We start from the raw sequence: 27,469 nt of genomic DNA on the forward strand, positions 1-27,469 counted from the left end.
AAACTACGAGGGGCGAGTTGATGTGCCGTCGTGCGGGATTTCTGAAACATTACAACGGCACATTGTGCTGCTCGCAGCTAACTGAATCGACCCCAAAGGGGGGAATTCAATTGAATGGGATGCTGAATAACATGAGTACCCAGAGCTATTCAATTATTTGCATCGCATCCGGCACCTAAGTCGGGAGATGCAGTTTACCCACCTAATGCCAGTGGTTTAGTTGAGGTACACAGAGTTCTCCGGCTTAATTGCCAGCCGCAATGCTATTCGCACACGTGGTAAGCCCGCAACTAGCATCGTGGCACAAGTTTAGTCAGATTTCTGCTCTCAACCCAGGAGGATGCGAGCAGAAATCCTTTAGTCGCACATTTACAGCGCAGCAAATTGAAGAACCACAGGGCGCTCATTCCCGGCAGTATTCAACACTGCATTCAATTAAATTCCCCCCAAAGTTTGGCAGACAAGAGTCTAGGTCAGGAAGGTGGCGCAAACAAAAGACAATATAAGGTCAGAATCACAGCAGGTAGTCAGATGATCCAGGAGGTCAAAGCCAGAGAACAGGAGACAGACTGACATGGAATGGGTTAAGACAATACAGAGGTTTTCTCTTGTGTCTGAAACAGACACTGTAATCAAGAACTTGTGCACAACTCAGCGCGCATGATTTAATAAACAAAGTAACTGGAACTCCACCAGGCAATCAAGTATGCCAGGATGGAAAGGAGGTTACAAAAATACTGGAGCAGGAAACGGAACCAGAAACATGTATAGGTTCTGGACCATACAGATTATCAAAAGGCTATAAAATTTACTACCATGGATGGGGGAGAACCTGGAGTATAATATTAAAAAAATAAAAATAAAATAAAAAAGTACAATTCCTCAATGAGCCAGCAAGCCCCTTTCAAGAAAGAGCCTGACACTGCAAGGTGTGCACAGCCTCATGCAGAGGTCCTAGTGCTTCGCCTGAAGCCTCATCACTTCCACTGATATAAAACAGAAAACTGTCGAAACAACATTTAAAACAATCTGGGATGTATGTGAACCTGTAAAAATGTATGTAACCAACGCAGTGAAATACAGAGTACAGTCTTTAAAACGTATAACTAAGTGAATGGCATTCATCAATATGAATAATGGAGAATGACAGAATCTGCAAAAGAAAAAAAAATGCAATAAACTTTGTATACAATGGGGCTAAGCTGTCAAACAGCTGGAATGTCATTTCTATAAACACTGGAGGTGTGTATGCTGCTGAGGCCAGAAATGGCGACCGATCTCCGTAGCAGCAACATTCACTGGCTAATTACCACCAGGTCCCGGGTCCGGTCCTGACAGCCATTACTGACAGGTTTAGCAGCGGTGGTGGGTTTCCATCGCTGTCCCACATGTACAATGTTGACGCTGCCCATTTCAAAAATGGTACCGCAAGTTGTGATTGGCTTGCTCACGACACAATTTTTAAAATGGTACACAAATTCAAGATGTCCACTGTGAGCCGATCACGATGAGCCTCATCATCATCCCACCCCCTGGAGCTAGCGGATATTAGCCAGCGCGAGGCAGTGACAGACAGTCCAGCGGCGACAAATGAGCAGAGAAGAGCTCCTGAAGAGAGAAGACTCCGGTATGGCTGGGGAGCGGCGATCATGCAAAACAAGCCATCACCCACCAGGTGAAGATGTGTTCTGTCTTTGTTTTAATATTTTCTTTACAGGCGGACTACAGGTGCCAGCGGGCCCTTAATGTTCGGGAATGCTGGCACTTGTGGTTTCCACAAGTGTCTGCATACCTGAGCAGGCTTGCTGGTACCTGTAGTGTGCCTGTAGAGAACATTAACTCTTTCAATACCGGCACCCACTGCTACCAGGGATGCAGAGAATTTAGTTCAGGGATGATTGTTCTTCTGGAGGAGGGGGACCCCATTTTATTTTAGGCTGATCAGTTTGGGGCTGGTTAATGTGATGGCAGGGGGACCCCACACTATGTGTCTCCCTGCTATGGCATCAACCCCCCAGCTGGCTCAGCCTGGTGCTGGTTATTGGAAAATAGGGAAAACCCCACACTATTTTTTCCTTCTGTTTTCTAATAGCAAATCAGGCCCAGAGGTCCAGGGATGGTTATGGGTTTGAGGGTGACCACAAGCTTTTTTTTTTTTTTTTTTTTTTTTTAAACAACCGTTTAATCAGGGACATAATTTCCATGTACCTGAATATGTCTCGTTTCCCATCTCACGAACACACAGTAGCACCCACAGTCACAGTAGCACCCACAGTCACAGTAGCACCCACAGTCACAGTAGCACCCACAGTCCAATTAGCACCTGTGCAATTTCAGCTGCAGCCAACGCAATAAAACTTACTGCTATTTTCTTGCATTCCTATATCAGTCATGTATGAGCGACGCAATCTACCTGCCTAAAAGAAATGACGTATACACTCAGCTTATAAACGCTGGATGCAGAGAACCGATATGAGGAGCACTTGGGAAGCTCAGCGTTAACTTCAATTGGAGACACAGATGTCATTACACTGTACACAAAAAGTGAAAAAAAAAACAAACAGTGAAGTATTTCTTTCCTTAATACATATTCACATACAGAGGTCAACAAGAAAGAGTAGCTTCAAATAAAAAAGAATACTTCAAAATTCTGGAATAGTGATCCCTATAATCAGACACTTGTCAGCGACCCTCTCAGCCTGACACCATAAATGATGGAATTTTACCATTCTGGTGTAAGAAAGAATGTCAATTCAGTTAATCTAGACATTAACCCTACATTTTAAAGTAAACCGGTTGTCCATATTCCCAGCAAACGAATGAAAGTGCAGTCGTTTAATAAACACAACCCGGTTTTCTCAGCTGTGATGTTGTTAATGGACATTGCCAATAATTTGACGTCTGCACAGGGCCAGACAGCAGTCACTATTGGTGGGATATCTAGAAAATCTGTTTTTAAGTTCCTGGCTGAGGCTGCTAAGTTATGTATAAACTTGTGTCACTACCCTTTCCATATACAGAATCTGATAATCAGCTGTCTGCAGGGTGAATTCAGCTTTAATACACACTCCGCTACCTCTACTGACAGTAAGACCGTAAACGGACAGAGACATCATCCTAACAGTTCAGCGCTTGCTCACAGCAATTTCCCCATAACCGACTGAACCCGTGACATGGGCTTCTGATCTCCTGTCACTCACAAATAAATATATAATGGATTTCATTCTCATTATGTTAAATACAGACATGTACCATCTGTCAAGCTGACATGATCTGTTTCCCCAGCATTATCTCATTACACTTCACGAGACTAATGTTACCATTTAAATCTCATCGCTTCAGCCAATTTATAAACATTAAGCCTTGGCACAGTTTCAGTTTTTCCAGATACCTGGTACAGAAAACAGTAGAAAGGGAAATAATGCAATGAGAGCACCTGCAAGGGTCGGGAAGGCCGCGCTGCTGTCGTAAAGTGGGCAAGGTTGGCATAGCGCAAGTACACAGCAAAGCTGTAAATTCAGAAAAGGTATAAAAAGAGGGAAACTGGTAAAACAAATAGAGGAAATTGCAATGAAATGCCATTGTAGACTGTTTTAGGCGAATTGTTCTACCACGTTACGGTTTGCAAGTAATGAAACACCACAATTGTACAGCAAAACTAAATGTTTGTATGAGACGATACATGCAGATCTCTGCTTTATGGGAGCAAACACATCCAACCCTATATGCTACAGTTAGTGCTAGTGACTTGTTCATAACCTGCTGCACTGATTTCCTGCAGTAAGAAAGAAATACTGTACAGAGATAAAAGAACAAGTAATGCAGTGTTTGCGTAAATGTTCTCACATGAAATATGGGAAAATGAAGAGTAAAACCATGGAACTGGATCCAATAAAATACATTAAGGGGTGTAAGCACCATAAAAGGTATAAAGTATTCTGGAACAGCTTACAGCAAACTTTATTGCTTGGTATAAAAGTATTTGTCAGGATAATTTAGCAACTCTGTAATTTATAGATAAGATTTAATTTAACTGCATACCAGGCAATTCACACAGCAGCAGCCCCCTCAAGCTAATACATTTTAACAAACGTAGAAACTTGCAATTCTCTGAGCAAAATAATGTGTGTGGATGATTACTGAAATAAGCTTTATGTGACACTAAAAACAACCCCCTGTTATCAATATGTTATAATTTCCTCTCTAGACTGCCTATTTCTAATAACGTATGTAAATAAGTGTGCAATGAATGTAACACAGGTTTCAATTTTGCGAACAGTAAAAATCCCTCACTGCTTGCGGCATGGGGAGAACGGCAGCTGAATGTTTTCAGTAAACATTTATGTTTATGTGCATATACACATACAAAATACCAGAGTTACTGTACAGCAGAGGTCTAGATGTATCAATGAGCAAGGAACCACTATTGATTTGAAGAAAATAGGAATATGTAAGAAAATACTAAACCTGGAAGCATACTGTATTTAACCAAGTGTATGCGCAAAGCATTACACACATGCCCTGTTCCATAATTCTACTACAGCCGGCTTGCATGTAAATACAGCAGCAGATCAATCCTGAGAGGGAACAGTGTTATTGAGTTAGGGGTTGGAAGCATGATGAATGCACAATATGATCACTGCAGACACTGTGGAGCGGAGGAAAAAACACTGGCTATAGAAATCAATGCAGCCAATTTGCTTTTTCTCCTTACTTTGCAATAACAACCAGAGGATACAGAGGAAGTGCTCAAGAAGCAACAGTAAGGAGAAAATAAAATCTCTGAAAGACAAAATAAATCATAATCAGGTACACCCAAGGTCAAAACGTAAAAAACGAAAATGTAATCAATTTGTTTCCTTACAAATCTCAGTAACAAGTGAACAAGGGGTAGTGCCACGGAACTCAGCAGTCATTATAGTAATCAAAGCACTTCATTAGAACACACACTGAATGAGATCCTAGAGAGTGGCCATTGACTTACACAAGACATAAAGGAAGGGGAAGGGAGGGATTTCAATTGTTAACTTGCCCGCCGCAGCTACCGTCTAAAATGACGGAGGACACTCAAATGTTTGTGCCGCTAGGCGCAAATGCCGTGGGCGCCCATTATTTCTGCTCGCACCCTTCTGAGGAAGTGATCAGAAATCCACCTAAACTGCCCAGTACTTTACATGGGTTTAGCCGCTTTATGCAGCAATTGGGAGCAACATACACGATAAGTAATGGGCACCCATGGCATTCACGTCCAGTGGACCAAAATTGAGTATTGCCGGCCACTTTAGACGGCCTGCGGGCACGGGTAAATATCTGAATTCCACCCAAGTAGAAATGAATCAAGCCTAGAATTTGGCCAAAGTAACCAATCAGCTTCTAAAGCTGGCCACACACTAGATCCAACCATCCAACTATACTAGTTGATTGGTTGGAATGAAAATCTGGTAAGGTATGAAAGCAAATGACAATCAGCAATTTGCTCCCAAACGCTGGAAAATGGACAAAAACTGTTGTTTGAACAAATTGTTTAGATCAAACATTTAACAAACTTGTCTGACGACCATTTTCATGTTTTCTGGCATTTAGGAGCAAATTGCTGATCATCAGTTACTCCCATACGTTACCAGATTTTCATTCCAACCAATCAACTAGTTGGATGAAAGTTGGTCTAGTGTGCGGCCAGCTTACCTGTCATTTCAAAGACAGTGCTAGATACATGACATCTAGAAGGCGATCGGTTGCTTTGGGCACCTTCTCCACTTTAGCTCTCTCCAAGGGTTGGTACATCTCCCCCATAGAACTTTGCTGAAAGAGAAGAGGGAAGAGGAACATGGTCATATGTGCTAATTCACTGCAGACTTTTGCATCGGCCCAGAATTTTTTTTTAAATCCACAAGGAATAAAGTTACTGTTTTTATCATAGGAATCTGCAATCCATATATTTAACAGCATTTATGATATGGTCATTGAACAGATTATATTTGTAATCTTTTCATTCAAATTTATTTAGGCCTATATAGCGCCAGTTTATTGCACTGCGTTTACATATGGGAGCAAAACAGCAATAAAATGATACTGGGTAATAATAGACAAAAATGTAAGAGGCAATATACTCATTTCTTTATATGCAGGGGTAAACTTAGGTTTTCTAAAGATAAGTTTCCAAATATGTGCTTTTCGAAAAACAAGTTTAGCTCATTGCTGGCCAAATAGTCACAAATCTTTGCTCTCTCATTAGCAGGGGTTTTGCATTTTTGCTAAATGTGGGGCTGTATTATTATGAGTGGGGGAGAACATCACACACTACCACCAACTACACTAATAATATCTTCACTATACAACACTACTTCTAGGCTCAATAACACCTCCACCACATGCTATTTCCACTCACTATAAACAATTGCATACTGCTGCTAAATATACTTCAAGGCACACGCTCCAAGTCTCATACCAAATTGATCACATACTACTTACTCACACCAACACATTCTTATGCCATGCACTCTACCATACTCACATGCTACTGACACATACAGTGCATCCGGAAAGTATTCACAGCGCTTCACTTTTTCCACATTTTGTTATATTACAGCCTTATTCCAAAATTAAATAAATTCATTTTTATCCTCAAAATTCTACACACAATACCCCATAATGACAACACGTAATTTTTTTTAAGATTTTTGCAAATTTAATTTAAAAACAAACAAAAACAAACTAAGAAATCACATGTACATACGGTAAGTATTCACAGCCTTTGCTCAATACTTTGTTGATGCACCTTTGGCAGCAATTACAGCCTCAAGCCTTTTTGAATATTATGCCACAAGCTTGGCACACCTATCTTTGGGCAGTTTCGCCCATTCCTCTTTGTAGCACCTTTCAAGCTCCGTCAGGTTGGATGGGAAGCGTCAGTGCACAGCCATTTTGAGATCTCAACAGAGATGTTCAATCAGATTCAAGTCTGGGCTCTGGCTGGGCCACTCAAGGACATTCACAGAGTTGTCCTGAAGCCACTCCTTTGATATCTTGGCTGTGTGCTTAGGGTCGTTGTCCTGCTGAAAGATGAACCATCTCCCCAGTCTGAGGTCAAGAGCGCTCTGGAGCAGGTTTTCATCCAGGATGTCTCTGTACATTGCTGCATTCATCTTTCCGTCTATCCTGACTAGTCTCACAGTTCCTGCCGCTGAAAAACATCCCCACAGCATGATGCTGCCACCACCATGCTTCACTGTAGGGATGGTATTGGCCTGGTGATGAGCGGCGCCTGGTTTCCTCCAAACATAACGCCTGGCAATGACACCAAAGAGTTCAATCTTTGTCTCATCAGACCAGAAAATTTTGTTTCTCATGGTCTGAGTCCTTCAGGTGCATTTTGGCAAACTCCAGGCAGGCTGCCATGTGCTTTTACTAAGGAGTGGCTTCCGTCTGACCAATCTACCATTGGTGGATTGCTACGGAGATGGTTGTCCTTCTGGAAGGTTCTCCTCTCTCCACAGAGGAATGCTGTAGCTCTGACAGAGTGACCATTGGGTTCTTGGTCACCTCCCTGACTAAAGCCCTTCTCCCACGATCACACAGTTTAGACGGCCGGCCAACTCTAGGAAGAGTCCTGGTGGTTCCGAACTTCTTCCATTTACAGATGATGGAGGCCACCCTGCTCATTGGAACCTTCAAAGCAGCAGATATTTTTCTGTACCCTTCCCGAGATTTGTGCCTTGAGACAATCCTGTCTTGGAGGTCTACAGACAATTCCTTGGACTTCATGCTTGGTTTGTGCTCTGACATGCACTGCCAAGTGTGGGACATTATAAAGACAGGTGTATGCCTTTCAAAATCATGTCCAAACAACTGAATTTACCACAGGTAGACTCCAATTAAGCTGTAGGAACATCTCAAGAATGATCAGTGGAAACAGGATGCACCTGAGCTAAATTTTGAGCTTCATGGCAAAGGATGTGAATACTTATGTACATGTGATTTCTTAGGTTTTTTTTCTATTAAATTTGCAAAAAAATCTCAATTTTTTTTTTTACACGTTGTCATTATGGGGTATTCTGTGTAGAATTTTGAGGACAAATAAGGAATAAGGCTGTAACATAACAGAATGTGGAAAACGTGAAGCGCTGTGAATACTTTACGGATGCACTGTACAGCACCACTCACAGTATTACTAATACACTAAATCAGAGGTTCCCAAATGCGGTCCTCAAGGCAGATCAGGTTTTAGAGATATCCCTGGTGGAGCACAGGTGTTAAATCAAATTGAGTGAGGTATTAATTAAGTCACCTGTGCTCAACCATATCTCTAAAACCTGAACTGTTGGGGAGCCTTGAGGACCGCGTTGGGAACCTCTGCACTAAACAACAACAAGAAGGGCCTTTGGCTGAAACACACAATAGAGATACTTCTTACCTGTAGCTGTAAGGAAAAAAGCAGGACTACAATCCTCAGCTACTGTACCTCTTCTAACAACAGAGACTCAAGGGGCAGACAGGCGAATTTCTCAACGCATGCTCTTACAAGAAGCAGCATGGGGTTTGGGTTTCTGGCCAACAGGAACCCTCCCTAAGTGCATCCCTGACATGGTAGATGCAACTTAGTATTTTTTGATAACACTGTCCGGACTCAGCAGACGGTCTTATCTAGGATACCTCATTAAAGTACTATATCGTATATCAACTGTGTACTGTAAGGCATATCTGGTGGCATAAAACTGGCACATATACTACCATTGCAAAACTGGGCACATTCAGAGCCTACAGGAGAGCAAGTGGTGAAAATTTAAGTAAATGAGAACTAATGTTTAGTAACAAAAATGTATAACTGACCTCAATATGTAAATATAGCAACTATAGGACATGACCAGCTGACAGAATTTCAGCTATAGGGCGGTGGGTTAGATCTGACATTACGGTCTCACACAGACCCCTGGGTCCTGGTCGCACCCATAGACAATATTTATCCGACTGTTGGCACTGTGGTAATCACCAGGAAAATGGGCGGACACCATTTTCCCAAATATTTGCACATGCACAATAGCGTGACTACTGAGAAAATGAAGTGGACATAAAGTTTCCGGGTGAAAAACTCTGGCACAATACCAAAGTCGAATCGACGCATGCACCAGAGAGAGGGGAGGGGGGGGACTGCAAATGGAACCCCCTCCCTCTCTTATTCTGCCCCCGAGTGTAAGTGTCTTAAATGAATCAGTGCACAATATTATAGTACCCATAGTTGCAATAATCTATGATATTGTAAGAGCATTGGGAGACAACTGGAAATTCCGCAGAGCTTTTGACAGTCTCCCGATACTCTATTTGAGCTATAACACACTGATTATGGATACAGTTCACAAATCTATTAGGAGTCTACTAATCATCATCAGTTTCCACATGTTTTTAGTGTAACAAGGCCATTCATTATTAGGTGCCTGATAGGGCCGTCTAGTACTCAGGGAACTCTTCACGAAGCCCTGCTCCTTTCTCTGGCAAGGAAATGCGGGGTTACAAAGAAGGATCGGATCCCTCCACCATGTCTGCACTGCGAGCCCTGCAGCGGTACACATATATGAACTCAGTCAGCCGGGTCGGCAGGGTTAAGTATCACTGCTACTTCAGTATCAGTACTTCAGTAGCAGCGTTCGGTATCACAGGGACAGCTGCTTTTCGGGAGCAGCTGTCCCTGCACCGGAGCAGTACTGAATTGTTTCGGTAGTCTCCACCACCGCAAGTCCGGCCCCAAAAGTCCAGGAATGATGATGTTCGTCCATGTAAGATGACGTTTTGCCTCTTTCTGAGTTCCGTTTTTTTGGAGGGAAAAATTCGAACTCAACGTGCAAACTCGAACCTATCCGAGCCTGCACATCCCTAATAATAATAATAAATAATATTAAGCAGCCCTGTGGGGGAGGACACGCAACCTATTCAAATAAAAATAAATCTAGTTAACAAGCACAGAGCAGCATGGTCACTGTAGCAGGCAGATGAATGCATCCTTGTCACTGACTATCAAACATTTCTCATGTTCCAGCCACAAATATTTATCGTCTCCGCATCCATGACGGATAGCGCACATCATTATTGCAACACACTCTGTAAATATTTTAAAGGTTTACATGATTATGGATTCATTGCATTTTTTTTTTTTTACTAACAAGACCGATGTGCATCTTCCCCATCCACTTAAATTATAAATAAACCTTCTGGAATGGAGGTTTCATTAGAGTGGAATGTGCCCTATGAGACCAGCAGTGACATTTTACATTGCGATTTCAATAGAAAAGCTGGTCTACACGGGCTATTGTTATTCGGCTGCATCCTTTATGTGTAGGGATAGTAGAAGGGATTAGACGCAGAGCCAAAAGACACAGTAAGTGGTTCCGGTCAGCACTAAACAGAAGCCAGAGGAATGACATGTATCGCCACTCAAAGTGTAATCCTGGTAAAACGGAAAATAAAATAGGTGAAGAACAAAATTATTCAAAAAGAAGCCTTAAGGGCTGAACATAGTACTCTCCAGAAGTATAATGATTTCATTCCTGTTTGCAGGCAGTAGCTTCATCAGATACGCTTCACTTAGCCTCTGAGATCTCGCTAACATGGTGAAGTAAAACCAGGGAGCTGTAAGGTGATAAGTACTTAAAAAAATAAATTAAAAGAAACACCACTGAAATAAGGATTTGCACACAAGGAATTACATAAATAATGTATTTACAACGCGCATCTATTCAATGCAAACACATAACTGAGAATGAATTTTCGTCATGTAAGAAACTAGAAACGTTAGTACAGGTTTTTTTTTTTGTATGGATGTAGAAACCATTTAAACATTTCTTGAACTGTACTGAAAACCAATAAGATTAAAATACACATGATAGGAAATATTGGAATTAGGCAGCCAGTTAAATATAATTTGTGGTTCAATGCAAACCAATATAGGCAACATATAAGAATACGGGGGCTCAACAATATAGCATAACCCATGTCATGCAAGTCCAAATGGTAAGGATGTTGCATAATTAAAAATAAATAAATTGAATGGATAAATAAGCATGGGGCCATTCTCTTCAGCTGTCACCTCATGAATGGTTGGAGACCACCTGTGCACAATTAAAGTGTTTCTATGGATGTGAAACTAACATCTATCTGTAAAGGTGCATACACACACAACGATTTAGTTAATGAACGATTTTAGTAAACGATTTTCTACCTTGAAAAAAATTAACTAAAATCGTTTACTAAAGTTCACTTACTATGTTCATTTAAATGTAATGAACGATTTTTATGAACTACAAACGATTTTTGCATATTAACTTAATGAAAATCGTTGAGTTGACAAGTCTGACTGAACTACAAACGTGAACGCGCATGAACAATAATCGTTCATCGTTTGACTCAGAAAGTGAACGATTTTTTTTAAACGATATCGTTTAACGATAATCGTTCAAAAAATCGTTGTGTGTGTATGCACCTTAAGCGGTCCCACAAGAGCTTCATCAAAAAGGACACTTGGAACAAATCTGAGGTTACTAAAGAGCCACAAATCAAGGGACGTATATAGGAAGGTTTCAAAGACTCTTCATCTCCCCCAGAGTATAACACAGAATTTGTCTAGAACAGATAGTCCTCCACTCAGCAGCATCTGTGCCTGTGAAGAGCACATGCATATGACAACTCATGCTGACCCGGTTACAGTCATCAATGCTAAAGATGGGAGACATTGTTTATGGCAAAGCAAAGGTCCAAGCAAATTACAAATATATGTGCTTTATTGGAGATGGCAAACATAACGTAAAGGGGAGGGGGGTGAGGAAAACTCGCATGAAATTTTGCATATACATTTCTGGAAAATGAGGGAATCGCATTCCAACTTTAGAAACATTCCATCATCTGAAGAGACCCGGAATTGTCTTGCTGGACCCAAGCGTATGCATTATATTTGGCACAAAGCTGCATCACAAGAACACTGTGCCTACAATGAACAATGGTGGCAAGAGCACAATGATGGCATGAACTAGAAAACGTGGCAAAACAGAGGGCCATACAGTATGGATAGAACAGGATGATCTAGACCAGGGGGGGGGGGCATTAAGAGTCCCTCCAGCTCCTGTGGGACTGCATATTCCAGCACTCCCCGCCACAGTTTTGCCATCAGGGCATGCTAAACCTTTGAGAGAGCATGCTGGGATCTGTAGTTCAACAGCAGCAGGAGAGCCAATTATTAGCCCACCATGATCTAGACAAGGCACCCAGGTCCGGTTTTCTATTTGGTGGAGTGCCGGGCTATTGGTCCAGTATAATATATATATATATATATCGTTCCCATTAGGCTGTTTTAGCGGGGCGCTGCACCCTGCCCTCACTGCGCAGTCCCCCGCTAAGACAGCCCAGCATCTATTCTACTTGTCAGCAGCGCTTGGGGGCTGCCCGGCGTGTCCATAAGTGCCTGCCGCCAGAGCTAGAGTGAACACTGTCATACCTTGACAAAGGGATGGGTGTGTCCCGAAACGTTGGCGTGGTATCATGTAATATGATTACATAAACATATCAGTTATTTCACAAGTCTCCTGAGTGCCGCTGCTTGCTTTCAACTGAGATATAGATAAGGATATAGATAAGGATATATATATATATATATATATATATATATATATATATACATATCTATATATCTATAAGTGGCCCAGGGCACCCCTTAACTTCATCAATAATTTATGGAATGATTTAAAACATGTGGGCGCTTGAGCAACTGCAAAAATTCCGAGATAAGTGAGCAAAAATGACAGTGCCCAAATGTGAAAACCAGAAGTGTGAATAATTATGCAATATTATATAAATTCATTTCAATTCCATGATGTAAAAAAAAAATTGCCATGGGGCGGTGGATACATTTTAGAACCACTTTACATTATTGAACCCAATGTCTGATACTTTACTCAAATATCACTGAGACTTGAGGCGTTTCAACACTAGTATAAATTCAGTGGTGGAGATTTGGTTTTGCCCCCCCAAAATGGTAGGTCTTCACTGACAATAGGCAGAAGATGGACTGCTGCAGTATTGCCAAACATAGACCAGACTTATTTGACAGTTAGTAGCTGGTGGATACAAAAAGGCAGGAAGTTTTTTTTAAGAGTAAGGCCCAGTTTTATCAATGAGTTATACAGGGGTATTCAATATGGGTGCGATAACATCGTTTTTGCGTTAATATCGGAGGTATGACGTCATTATCGCAGGTTTTACTTTTACACTGTATTCAATTTCAAAGACTTATCGCAGTTTTGAAAAGTCTGTGATAAAAAACGGGGATAAGTTTTCACCATTGAATAGGTGTCGAAAAAAAGTGCAGAATTGGGGTTTAGGGGTGCAGGCTTAAAAAAAAATAGCCTGCACCCCTGGGAATGACATTTAAAAAAGAACTGTGTCAAAAAAAGTTTTAAAAAAAAAATAGGGACACCCCAAAAAATTAATTTAAAAATTGGGATGAAAAAAAATGTTTAACAATAGGGAAATAAGTTCAGGGCTATTCTGCAAGTATGCGGCAGATGTTTTCTAGAATAGAATTATAGCGGCAGGTGCACAAATGCAGAATTTTTAAAAACTTGCTTTAGGGACATAAAAATATGCTAGTACCCATTTTCATGTACCCCAAATTTGATGGGACCACTTAAAAAAACGAAAAAAATAACCTAAGTGCTCTTCTGCATCACTTCTTCAATGTCGGAAAAAAACACCTGCTGCGGCTATTTAAATCCCCGACTTTCAATTAAAGGCTAAAACGGGGGTACCCATAGTGATCCCCCATGTTTTTACTACTTTAGGGGGGTCTTACAATTTTTTTAAGGAAAAATTTGTAACTTTACGCAAATCCAACTTCGGAGTTTCCCGTTTTCGTTAATTTTATATTGAATACGGGTATAAGCGGGAGCGCGCCCGATACTTTAACGCAGGTAAAAACTCCAATATGAAACGTTAACTTCGACAGTGAAGTTAACGTTTCATATTGAATACCCCTCATATTCTTTTATCACTCATTACAAATCTTATTAAATGGTGCTCCAACCAATCAACTCCTGTCATGTGTTTAAAAAATGACAGTTAGGAGCTGATAGGTTGGAGCACCATTTAAGATTAGTAACGAGTGATAACAAGAATTTTCACTCTGTGCTAAATCTGGGCCAAAGGGGGCGATTTAATTAATTTATTGATGCTAAATAGCTCCTGGAAGGAGCTAGTTCCTAGAGCTATTCAATTGACCGCATTATTAAGACCGACTGCAGGATTTCTGCTCTCATAAATTCAACTTAACTGCTGGTCACGACGCTGTTTTTCTGGCTTATCATGAAGCTATTAGCTTCGGGGCTGGCACTTTAGTTGTGCTAACTGGCATTCTCCAACTAAACACCCAGCTTAAAGCACGGTAACCAGCGTTCTCCAACATAATTGGTTCTAGTCGGACTTAACAGCGCGGTCAATTAAATCGCTCTGGGAACTTTCTCTCTGAACTGTATCGCCCCTAAGAAAACACAAAACGTTAGATTAGACCCTAGACAATCATCATTATAGTTACTTTGCTTTCAATTTCTGAAGATGTTGGCTGGTTGTTACAACAAAATAAAAGGTACTTAAAATTTAACATTTACTTATATTTGAAACAGCTAGGTAAAAAAAAAAAAAAAAACTTGAAATGATAAAAAGAAAAATATTTTCCTCGTCTATGGATGTGATCAGAATGAGAATAAAGCCATGAATGGGAAATACCGCTGCACAGAAAATGCTTGCTAACCACAGGAATGAAACTGTAGCAACAGGCAGTGGGGACTAATGGCAAACTTTGAAAAAAGCCATCTGTCAAACACCCCTATGTCAACAGTGATAGCAATAGTGACTTTTACACAAAGTGATAATGTTAAACACAAAACAATTATCCAGACATTGGCTCATATAGGTCAACTTAACCTTAAAAAAAAACAAAAAGCTTTCATTTACATATTTGAAGCATCAAGGCGAAATTCAATGTTTTCCTAATTGTCCAGTACAGCTTTGTTACATACTAAAATGTAATAAAAAAATCCCCCCATTCCTCCTTCCCTCTACTGAAAACAGGTGCATCCGTATACTACAGATCAAAGACACTGTTTGAAGTGACATCAATAAAAGGACAAGATGTTCAAAAGCCAATGACCTCCTGTGTGACACAAGGAATCTGCACAGCATGTTTGTTAACTAGGACTCTGGAAACTAATCACTGGCATTCTGGCTTCTGCGTTACTCCAGTTTGATGCGACACACAAAAAATAGGCAGTGTTAAGGTACCCATACACGGTGCGATATAGCAGCCGATCCGACGGATTGGTACGATTTTGCTGCTATATTGTAAAGTGTATGGGCATGGTATCGGCAAGTGCGTGCACCCGTGGGGTCGTACATCGTACCTCCAGATATTACTGCAGGTTCAGTTGATCTGGGGATGCGATGTGCGATCCCATGAAGCACTATGCGGGTGGGAGAGGGGGGTGCCAGCATATCGGGCGGTCGGCCACCCGATCGCACAGTGTACGGGCAGCTTGAGCAACCTATCGCAGTTAAGCATATACATACATATACACTCATACATACATACATAGAAATACACGTGCATATTTACAAGAGTCCCAGAAGAGGACCGAAACGTCAGAATGTGTTGTAATGACGATGCCTAACAAACACAGTATTTTTGTTCAACTAATCTGGTGAGTGCTACAACAGGATGGAGGATAACCACAGGGGTGCCTAGAAAGGGCATTCAGTTAAACCAAATGGTAAAGGACAGTCACGGTTGCTGGCTGCAGACTGTTTTAAAACTTCTATAGTGACTGGTTCATGTTTTATGTCTCTGCCTTCCGCTAGCTGCCCAGAAATGGAGGTCGCCAATGGCTGCTTTATAACTGGCGGCTCTTTTTAGACGGCCGTCCAACTATAGGAAGAGTCCTGGTGGTTCTGAACTTTTTCCATTTACAGATGATGGAGGCTACTGTGCTCATTGGGACCTTCAAAGCAGCAGATATTTTTCTGTACCCTTCCCGAGATTTGTGCCTTGAGACAATCCTTTCTCGGAGGTCTGCAGACAGTTCCTTGGACTTCATGCTTGGTTTGTGCTCTGACATGCACTGTCAAGTGTGGGACCTTATATAGACAGGTGTATGCCTTTCAAAATCATGTCCAAACAACTGAATTTACCACAGGTAGACTGCAATTAAGATGTAGGAACATCTCAAAGATGATCAGAGGAAACAGGATGCACCTGAGCTCAATTTTGAGCTTCATGGCAAAGGCTGTGAATACTTATGTACATGTGATTTCTTATTTAATTTATTTTTTTAATTAGTTACATTTGCAAAAATCTCAAAAAAACTTTTGGAATAAGGCTGTAACATAAGAAAATATGGAAAAAGTGAAGCGCTGTGAATATTTTCCGGATGCACTGTAACTGCTAACGTCTTGGTGCCAGATACTACAGGACACCATCACCTACAGAGGTATTGTGAAGTCTATGCCTTGATGGGTGAGAGCTGTTTTGGCACACAAGAGGGACCTATACAATATGAGGCAGGTCAATTTACCGTTATAGCTGATTATGTGACAGCTCTAATTAATTTAAAAAAAATGTAGTGTTCATTTCTGGCAAAATGTGAAAATCCATCTCAACTATTGTTTCCAACTATGAACAGATGGTTTGTTTTGTCTGCAAAATGTTGTGGCTAAGACACACACTCACCTAAACTAAAGCATTTCCATTGTATCATTTTATTTTACCCATCAACAGCTCCCACTTTGATAGAACTCATAATTACAGCTCCTAGTCAATAGAAGCTGGGATTGTAAAACAGTATTGAGCTCCTTCAGATAAGCATAATAAAATAATTTACACACAGCGATGGTCCACAAAAAAAATTTAAACAAACTGCTCTTAAAATTCTGCAGGCATCGGATAATAGATCAGGGCGCCTGCAAAACTCTGCCCTTCAGATAAGTGACAGTATGCTTGCCCGTAAGCCTACAGAAAGTTATTATGTATGATTTTCCGATGTTTCTGTGACCTGTGGTACCTAGTAAAAAAGACCTGCAAAAGTAGAACAGCGTTAGGTGCTTCTAAAAAAGGTATATGATACATGAAAAATATGTAATTGATATATATGGTACTTGGAGCTGTAATAAGGGAATATGACAAGTGATATACGCTCTCAGTCTAACTTCTTCTAACGCATTTCATCTGTCAAACCAGACTTTTTAACAGTTCAGAAAAAATTAATAACAGGTCTATAGCTCAAAATGACAAAGAAACCATATATTGTTGGTGGCCAACATCAGCATAAAGATTGTGGGGTCTTTGTACTGAGCCTTAACGAGAGATAAAGTGGACGTAGATAAAGTACCAACCAATCAGCTCCTAACTGCCACTTCACAGGCTGTGTTTGACAGTTAGGAGCAAATTGGTTGGTACTTTATCACGTACCACTTTTTCTCTCTCCAAGGCTTAAGTACATAGACTCCCAAGATACCTATCTCCAATTTTGCATGTTTGGCAACGGAGGAACTCACAATCTGCGTTTTGAACAATTTCTTTTGGGACCTTTAGTTCCTACGATAGGTCTGGAGATACACTGTAATCCAAATCCTTGTTACATTATTTGCCAGTACACCTCTCCTTGGGGCCCGATTCAATTTAGCACGCTGTTGATAGCGCAGGGAGGGAGCTCCTGGAGCTATTCAATTCACCACCCTGTCGACTAAAGAACTTATTTTCGCACCATCCAAAGGGTGCGGCGAGAAACCCGACGAAAGAGCTGGCTGTTTTCCAGTTTAGCACAGCGCTAACGGCCTCATGGCCGGCACTTTAATCTGAGAATGCCGGCATTCTCCTACTTAACTTAGAAGTGTCGAACTAAACAAAACGCTGAACTGAATAGCTCCAGGGCCAACTTACCGGCGTTATTTGACTCCCACTAAATTGAATTGTTCATGATGATCTTTAATACAATAAGAGTGAATTAATAAATGCTACCACTCACTGCATTTTAACTTTTTCTGTGTTTTTTTTTTTTATGGTTTTAAGTTTATTAAGAATTTTATTTATTCTAGTTTATCTGTAGACAATTAAAAAAATTAAAAAAAAAAAAAAAAAAAAAAAACCTTTTTGGGATGTACATATTTATAGGATTTACACAACTGCCATATATAGTACACCTTTTTGGGAAACGCTCCATAGAGCAGTTCCACAATTGCAGGTCCTTGTTGGCTATATTTTATTGGGCCATGAGCAACATCTTATATGGCTATTAGCAATATCTCTTTAGATGGCAGCCAATTCACGCTTGCATTTTTAACATTCATTAGCGCCCACAATACAGAATTTCCTCATTTGTCTGATTCAAAGGTGCACGTAATGCTGATGCCGCATTCGTCCTGATGGTTACCGCACAAAAATGCAGACCAAAATTGCCCTCAGATCCATGCAATTTCAGTGGCTCGTGTCTGAGAGATAACAGGGGGGTGGCTACCTAGACATGGCCATGTTGCAGCCAACGACTGCGTCCAAACACTCAGTTGCACTGACCCATGCGGCCATGTTCAGACAAAGAAATTGCACCTGCTATAGGGTAGCTCCAAACTCCGATGGTGCGTCTTAATACGCACATCGGCAGAGTAGCGAAGCAGTCGCTGGGCGTCTCAGTAGGTAGCCCGTTGGCTGTGGCATTAGTCTAAAGATGCAGTCGCCACTGTGTAAAGAGACTCAACCCCGACTGCAATAGCGCCCACCGCTGAATCAAGCCCCGACTCCCTGCACACATATGAATAGGTACCTCGCACATGCTTTACCTTTAGGAGTAAGAATTAGGACCAGAATTAAAAACCAGAGTCCCAAAACTTAATGAGTGAGAGGATGTCACAGAAAGGCACTTTGTAAGGAGGCTTACTCACTCTCAGCCAGTGACTACATCTACATCTGAAGTGGAAAGCAGTAAAACTATGTTGCTACAGTCTTAAAATTGAAATGACTAGTGACACACCTGTTACATGTATTAATAAATGTTACACAGATCACATGCGGCATGCCAACATCTTCAGACTATGTTATGAGCCTTCATTAACCAAACACTTGCACAGCACTAACATATTCAGCTGAACAATAAATCATTGCAAATAAAGAAACAAGCTGCCTCGCCTTACACCGATTTATCACTCACCCGATGACACGGCCCTTCCTAGCTGCTTCTCTCCAGTTCACAGCCTGACAGCAAGGATCAGTTCCTGAAACTCAGGCATACGTTGTTAGTCAGCAACCTGTCAGACACAACAAGAAAAAAATATCATCATTATTATAAATATTTACAGTGCCAGCATATTCTATTGCAAAGGTGCCTTCTTATGTCAAGAACACTTAGGACATACAGTACATGTGTAGATGTTCCTTTTGAGAATCACTAATACCACCAAACAATATACAGCAGTAAAACATAAGGTACCTCAATGTTTCTAGCAAGTTTTCAAACACTAGTTGGCCACAATGGATATTAAGGAGCCCTTTGCATGTGTACCTGTAATTCGTGGAGTATTAAACATGCAAAAAGCTTTCAATTTGGTGTATGAAATTATTTAATAAGAACAAAGCTTCTGGAAGATGGATTTATGTCTCTTTTGTGGGGGGGCCCTTGGAGACAAAACCCGCAGGCTGTCTCAGCGGGGCGCTGCGCTGGAGGGCAGGGTGCTTTCTGCCCTTCAGAAATAGGGCGGGATGCGGCGCCCCGCTAAAACAGCCTAGCGGGAATGCATATTACAAATATATATATATATATATATATATATATATATATATATATATATATATATATATATATAAAATAATAAATTTTTTTCAAATGTCCTGACTAACTCATCAACCCCCAGCCCAAACTCGGTGAGTATATGCCTTCCATGACATAGGTACCCAATAAGCAGGGATTTTCCTAAAATTAGACTCCTAAGGGGGTGAAAAGGGCATTCCTCCCCCTGTGTAGTGTCCTGTCTGACTGACTCATCATGGTTGCAGCACAGTTCAATATTCAAACACCAACTGTCTTCCAGGGTGCTGCCAAACATCACTGGCAGTTGGCGCGGCACCCCTATTAGAATAGTGAGGGAAGGGAATGTGTTAGTGTAAGAGAAGTAATGTGTCACAACAGCAGTAAGTGGTGCTATAGAGGTAATGGAGGGGAATGTGTTACTACAGAGGTGACGGAGGGGAATGTGTTACTCCAGAGGTGGGGGAGGGGAAAAAAATCACTACAGGTGGGAAGGAGGTATTGTATTTATACACAGGTTAGGGAGCGGGGGAATATTTTACAACAGAGGTGATCGAGGATAATGTGTTACTACAGAAGTGAGGGAGTGGAATGTGTTAGTACACAGGTGAGGGAGGGTAATGTCTATCTATAGCAGTGTGGGAGGCGATGCATTACTATAGAGGTGAAGGAGTAATGTGTTACTGGAGTGGTGATATGGAAATGGAAACAGTGCATATCTAATGTCTACCCGGGTACATTAGCTAGTACAGCATATACCTAATGATGTAGAATATTTGGGTTAATTACATGCTTGCAATTTGTTAGAAACATCACCACACCCTTATAATTCTGTAATATATGACAAATTGCTTGTTATATAATTGCTGGTTCCAAATTTTGGGTGAAATTTGTCCTGCCTTGCGGTATTTCTTAAACACAGCTTTAATAAAGTGGAATAAGCCTGTCAAAGTGGATGATGGCAACTTGAAATAAAGAATCAGTTTGCACACAACGAAGAGAATTCAATTGTTTGCGCCGGCAGCTGTTAGTGAGGGGCTCCTGACGGAGCAATTAGATTGTTGCTTTGGTCAGGCGCACCAGCCAATGGCGCCGGTATTTCTGCTCGCACCCTCCTGAGGTGGTGAGCTGAATTGTGCGATAAATCCATGGTTTGGGCACCCAAAAACAATTGAATTGTCACATTAGGCGCCCATTAATTAGCACGCCTTGAATAACAATTGTATCGCCCCCATTAAATCTGTATTCTCTGGTTGTACAGGTAAGCATAGTATTTTTACATTTTGCACATCACAATATCATGCACCCAGAACAGCCTTTTGTGTAGCACTGAAGAATCTGTGCTGCAACTTTAATACTGGGCCAGCTGAAAATAAAAAAATTAGAGGGTAAAAGCCAGATAGCTGTAATCCTCCTCCTCCATCTGCACATGCCTATGGGTTAATGCGGAGAGAATGCTGGTAAAACCAGCTTACAGGGGGAATTCAATTCAGTGTGAAGTATGCGATGTTCCAATAGAGGTGCAAGGGAAAACTTGCTATGTCGGCCCTACCGTACATGGACAATATGCGCACAGCCGGACATCATGCTGAATTTGATACTCCATTTTTATTGTATTTGAATTGGAGGGCTCTTTAGCTCACCATAAGTTTATGGAATGATCGGCCTAATATAAAAAGAAGGCAAGCTTCAAGACTAATGCCAATACTCAATTCATTGAAATATCACTATCTACCAACTGCACATAAGAAGAACTGTCAACAGTTTGCAGCTCTATGGGAATACATGGCCTCCAGCTTCCTGGAGGACCTCCACATGTATCATATGAACAAGAAATAGCCCACACGTCTATAACCTACAGGCAAGCTCTTCATATAAACATGGGACAACTCTGGTCTGAACCAACATGCAGCAAAATAATGAAGACTGAAAATAGATCAGGTTGTCTTTAAATGTAACATATTTTTGCTGTTCATATATAATGGAGCAGATTCTCCAATATGTTCCACAGAAAGGAATATATACTAAACCCACAGAGTATGTGTACAAACTAGCATTAAGGGCATGATCTTTGCAAAAAGGAGGTCGTTTTATTGACAGATGTGGGCAATTCCATGCCCATAAATACAGAATAGAAACAGATAACGAGGCATGTCCAGGCTGAAAGATAACACAAACGCTGTGAATAAGACGGCCTCTAACTAGAAATCAACAAAATGCTGCTAACATACAGCATATGCCCACCATTTATAGCAGTGTGCCTAAACTTACACCCTCTTGCCCACAACATTATGGGTGAACACTGCCTGGTAGTGTAGAAACCCTACAACTGTACCCAGAAAAATTACCATTAATTCACTGGTGGCGTCAACCAATGAAACCACATTTAATTTAAAATATTGGAGCCACAGCGGTTTCATATTTAAACATTGCAGCTTTGGCTTCTGAACGTCCCAAAGAGCAGATTTTATGTCAGAGGCAGCTTTTATGAAAGTGCTTTTTACTTTACCAACAAGACTACACAGGAAAATAAATGGTCCAGTTGGTGATATTTATAACTAACTGACACTAGAAACAGCAAAATGAGGGACTGAATGAGCTTGAAGGTCTCCTGGAAGATGCTGAAAACACCAACCCTGCCCAAATCTTAAGGAACATGAGTTTTCTCCTTTAGCACTATGATTGATAGACGCAAGATGTACAGAGTTCAGCAACTAATTGGGCACGATTCAATTCAGCGCGATGTAAATAGCGCCGGGAGATAGCTCCCGGAGCTATTCAATTCATCGCGCTGTTAGGTCGGGGAAGGCTCGTTATCGCACCTTAAACAGGGTGTTTAGGCGCGATAACGGGCATTCCCCGACCTAACTTCCCGGCGCGAGGCTGTTTTCCCGGCGCGAAGGGCAGAAAACAGCCTCGCGTCGGGACTTTTGTCGGGTTTCTTCTCTCATCCCCGGAGGGATGAGAGAAGAAATCATTAGTCGGACTTGTCAGCGCGGTGTATTGAATAGCTCCGGGAGCTCACTCCCGGAGCTATTTATATAGCGCTGAATAGAATCGAGCCCATAGTTTTGTATTCAGAGTTTTGTTGTAAATTAGCTTAGCCAAAAACTTTCAAAGGACATTCTAAAAGGGAAAAAAAAAAATGCAAAACAGGTTAAAAATAGAAAGAGAAACCCTGCATGAAATAAAGCAAACTCACTAGGTCCCCTACATTCTATAAGAAATGTCTGTGCAACTTATTACCTCTTTGTATTACACCCTGGGGGGGCTTAGTGAACAAATATCACATCACCTATGACATGTGCTGTCAGCAGCTCCTTCAAGGAGCGTGTTGACAGCTTTCACAGGACTGGAGAGTTTAAAAAGTGTGATCCGGGGGTCCCAGGTTCAGGGCAGACTACAGCGGAGTTCTGGATTCAGTTTCCGCTTACAGCGATGCCAAGTCAACTCAAGTGATACCAAGTGAACACAAATTAAACATGGGTACAGGTTCGGTCTGTAGAGATTTCACACCCCCCTCCCAAAACATTCTAAACACCAAATGCATCTTATAGTAACAGCAAATATGTTCTCAAAGAAGTGAGGGGAAGCAAGTTCCTGCAAGCATGAATATGCTTGATCTTTTTCAATTGATAGCGCCAGCAACTGTCCCCACTTCGCGCCCGACTGAGCTATTCAATTGTTATTCCTGTCGAGCGCGAGCAGCTGGCGTCGCCAGCATTTCAGCTCGCATCCCTCCCGGGGGTGACAAACTGAAATGTGGTACAAGTGAACCAGTTTTCGCGATCGCGCCCAGCAGTTTGGTCGGGTTAACAGTTTTACGCGGCTTAACCCGACCTCTTTGGGCGCGATCACCGCGATAATCTGAATGAATTGAATATCGCCTCCCGATCTACAGTCACATTAGACAGGAGATCGGGCGCGATAAAACTATTGAATACTGCCCTTTGCTTTTATTACACCTTTCTGTGGGCACCCACAGGAGCTGGAGATTAAAGAGACGCTTGAGCTACAGCCGGGTGGGTGGTCAAGATGGCACCTCAGGTGTAATAAAGAAACTCAATTTCACCACCCATACAGCAAGCAAAGCAATACAGTATAATCTACACATTACTTCATTATTTGTTTCTTTTTTAGATGCCATACACATAATCATAACTACAAACATAAGTTTAACAATTATGCTAGGTACACACTTAACAGATATCTGCAGATGATGGTTGTTCTTACAAACTGAACCACCATCACCTGTCATCTGGCCGTGGGTCCCGCTAGCCTGGGGGGCGTTTGGTGCGCCCCTCCCCGCGGCCTCTGCTGCAAGTGTATGTGCGGTCGTCTGACCACCCGTACACACAACAAGATGCCCCAATATATCTGCAGCACAGTATGTCTGTGAACAACATCGTTCACAGACATATCGCTGGTACACACTGGCCGACGGGCACAAGATATATTGGCCGATTAATGGATGGGCCAATATATCTTCCAGTGCGTACCCAGCATAAGTTTCCTCATTGGTAAAGAATATATTAAAAAGAAGAACTTCCTCCTAATTGAGCCTGGGCAATTAGGGAACTTCTAATTTTTCTCCAGCCTAGAAAAGAGCTCCAAAATATGAGATGGTTTAAGTAAGGTAACAATATTTTCGAGGTGAAGTCACCTTTACAGAACAATGACGTGGGAGTTTTAGAGGATTTTTATTTTTTAACTGCACAGTATGTGATCGCGCAAATGAAACATCTGCTTTCCATTAGCTACATTTCAATGATGATAATTACAAAAACTATTTGCAAAATTGCCTTCCTTGCCAAGTTGGATTCTCTGGGAGAAAATAGTTGAACAGTGGCTCTGACAAACAATATTGCAATGAAACAGAATAGCATCAATAGGTTAGGGCCCATGGTCATATGTACCTGACTGTAGGTCAAAACTGCAGGGGCAGGGACTGATGTGAATGGCTGAAGCAATCTCCGCAAAGCTCAGATTCATATGAAGGCACTACATAAATACAGGCGCATCATAATAATTAGACAAGGGAGTGTATGGGCAGCACAGTGGCACAGTGATAAGCACTGCTGCTACAAAGCACAGGGGATCATGACTGTAAAAGTTCAGGAACAGCACTAATGTGATGATTACATAATCTCTGCACTGCACTGCACTGCACTGTGTAATAGGCCTGGTGCTATTTAAACATTAAGGACAATAATCATAGTTTTGCTAACCCCCTATGAAAGTCTATGAAAACTTTGGAAGTTTGTCTTTCCATTGCCGTACTTTGTTCTCTCTCTACCTGGCCACGTCCCCAATCACAAATCCATACCCCAAAAAATGTCACGCATACAGTGGTGTCCCTACCTGTTCTTATACCTGATGCGGGCAGGGATGGGCTGCCTTGTAGTGTGCACAACTTCGGTGCGTGCCGGCAATATAGGGTGCATGGTCTCGCGTCCCCATTCCCCATTTTTGTCACTCTGGGGGTGCCGGACATGCTGACTGCCACCGGGGACCAGTTTGTTTTGCAGTGCCGGCTCCCTCGCTGTGTCAGGGGGGGAGTGCTGCACATAATGCTACAGTGCAGCACCCGGCTCCTGACACTGAGTAGGAGTCGGCACTTTGGTGTCACCCCTCGGTGGATGATGCCCGGGTGCGGTCCGCACCCTCCCTGTGACACCAATGCACGCACATCCCTTGTTATAACACTCTCCAAACTACTGTAAAATAGGGAGGGAAGATTAAACAAAAACGGGGTAAATGGTGAGCTCTGCAAGCAGCCTTACTAGCACCAACATTTCTATTTATAGAGGTACAGTGCATTGCTTTACAATTGGGAACAAACACAGTAATCAAGGAAGCATGAGTATTATCAGGCAGTCAAGAAGGTAAGAGACCCTTTTTGCAAGCTGACAATCTGTAGAAATATAGGCTATATGTTACAAGTGGTTAAATGCCATATATTGCAAATAACGCCAGCCAGATTGCAATGGGAAGACGTGCTAAGTGGGACAGTTATAATCCATATACACAGCAATGAAACAGGGCAGCAGTAGAATGTTTTGCAAGGAAAAGCAGTCTAGCTGCTGCATTCAAACCAGATTGTAGAGATGATAGTCTGGCTACGAGAAGAAAGGTAAAGAGACCCCATGTAATATTCATTGCAGGAGATTACAAGTCTATGCAGTGTCACTTATGAAATATGTGCATATTCTGGAGAGGTTTGATACAAAACATTTGAATGCAGATTGGATGCTCACCATCATATAAACCAGGGGTCTTCAAACTTGGCCCTCCAGCTGCTGTGGAACTACACATCCCAGCATGCACTGCCACCTTTTTGATATAACAGCATGCTAAAACTATGTGCAGTGCATGCTGGGATGTGTAGTTCTACAGCATCTGGAGGGCCAAGTTTGAAGACCCCTGATATAAACTGTTTTCAGGGCAGCCACAACCTTAGCAGGAGCTTGTTCAATGCAGCCAATTTCTCCAACCCTCTACTTACTACCCAGGATGAAAACCAGGACTTTGGGTGCCTTTATTATGTGACAGATTAAAAAAAAAATGCATATGTGTGAGATATATATACACACACACATACATATTCACAAATACATATACACACACATACAACTAGGTCCTCAAGGAACCCTAGCAGTCCAGATTGCAGGGATAACCATGCTTGGGCACAGGTGACTTGATTAATACCTCATTGTTTTGATTTAAACTATCTGTGCTCAACCATGAATATCACTAAAACCTGGACCGTTAGGATGCCTTGAGGACAGAGGGCCCGATTCAGACCGGCTCGCGAGCGCTGAGCGCTCGCAAGCGGGTCGATGGTGGCCTAGTGCGCATGCGCAAGACGGAGGGAGCTCCGTCGTTTGCATGCGCGAGACCCGGGGAGCAACTGGGAAGCCGTCGCTCCAGGTCTCGCACCAAAGGGGGCGTGGCTGCCAGACATAGGCGTTCCCATGGGAACGCCTACCGTCTGGGTCCGGCCCCACTGACATCACTAGTGATGTCAGTGGGAGTGATTTTGGCTCTGTTAGAGACAAAATCACTCCAGGGCTTGCGGTCACCGAGACCCTACTGCAGGGTCTCGTCGCAAGCCCGATGGTCGCGATGGTCTTGAACATCGCGACCATCATCATGGACGCTCGCATAAGCTGTGGGTGGTAACCCACAGCTATGCGAGCGTCCAAGAGGCCGCTTCAAGTTTAGGTAGGAGGGCCCTGATTCAGAGCGAGCGCTCTGGTCAGAGCGTCCGGCTCTGAATCAGGGCCCAGAGTTTGGGAACCTCTGGTTTATGACTTGAATGTGTGCAAAAATTAACACTATCTGCTGACCTTTATTATGGATTGTTATCACTAAGGAATGTGTGTATGGTGGAGACATGACATGACCTTATATCACTGGGCATCACATACCTCATTGCAGTTCCAAGCACGATCATTTACAATACAATGTGATTATTTTTCTGGTCAAGAATGATCAGCACCATCTGTACTACTATTCCTGATTTTAGGGGATTTATTGACAGACTACAGTTACAAAAATTATTTATATACACACACATATATGAATAAATATATTAATATCTCTAGAGAGAGAATAAAAATGACCAACATGGAATGGAACACTGTGGT

At 42.0% G+C, this 27,469-nt stretch overlaps 1 protein-coding gene across 3 annotated transcripts in view; it reads right to left on the reverse strand.

The window, feature by feature from the left end:
• The window catches only part of ERBIN (erbb2 interacting protein), a 239,454-nt gene that overhangs the window by 177,044 nt on the left and 34,941 nt on the right, over positions 1 to 27,469 (reverse strand). For 2 of the 3 annotated variants that reach the window (XM_088444049.1, XM_088444047.1), the window contains exon 2: positions 19,227 to 19,323. The gene's annotated coding sequence lies outside the window, so the exon portion shown is untranslated. Of the gene's footprint in view, positions 1 to 5,748; positions 5,803 to 19,226; positions 19,324 to 27,469 lie in introns of all 3 variants that reach the window. The other variant, XM_088444048.1, reaches the window with a different exon arrangement.

This window comes from Taudactylus pleione, unplaced genomic scaffold (assembly GCF_031769625.1).
Source record: "Taudactylus pleione unplaced genomic scaffold, aTauple2 ptg000345l, whole genome shotgun sequence".
Taxonomy (NCBI): Eukaryota; Metazoa; Chordata; class Amphibia; order Anura; family Myobatrachidae; genus Taudactylus; species Taudactylus pleione.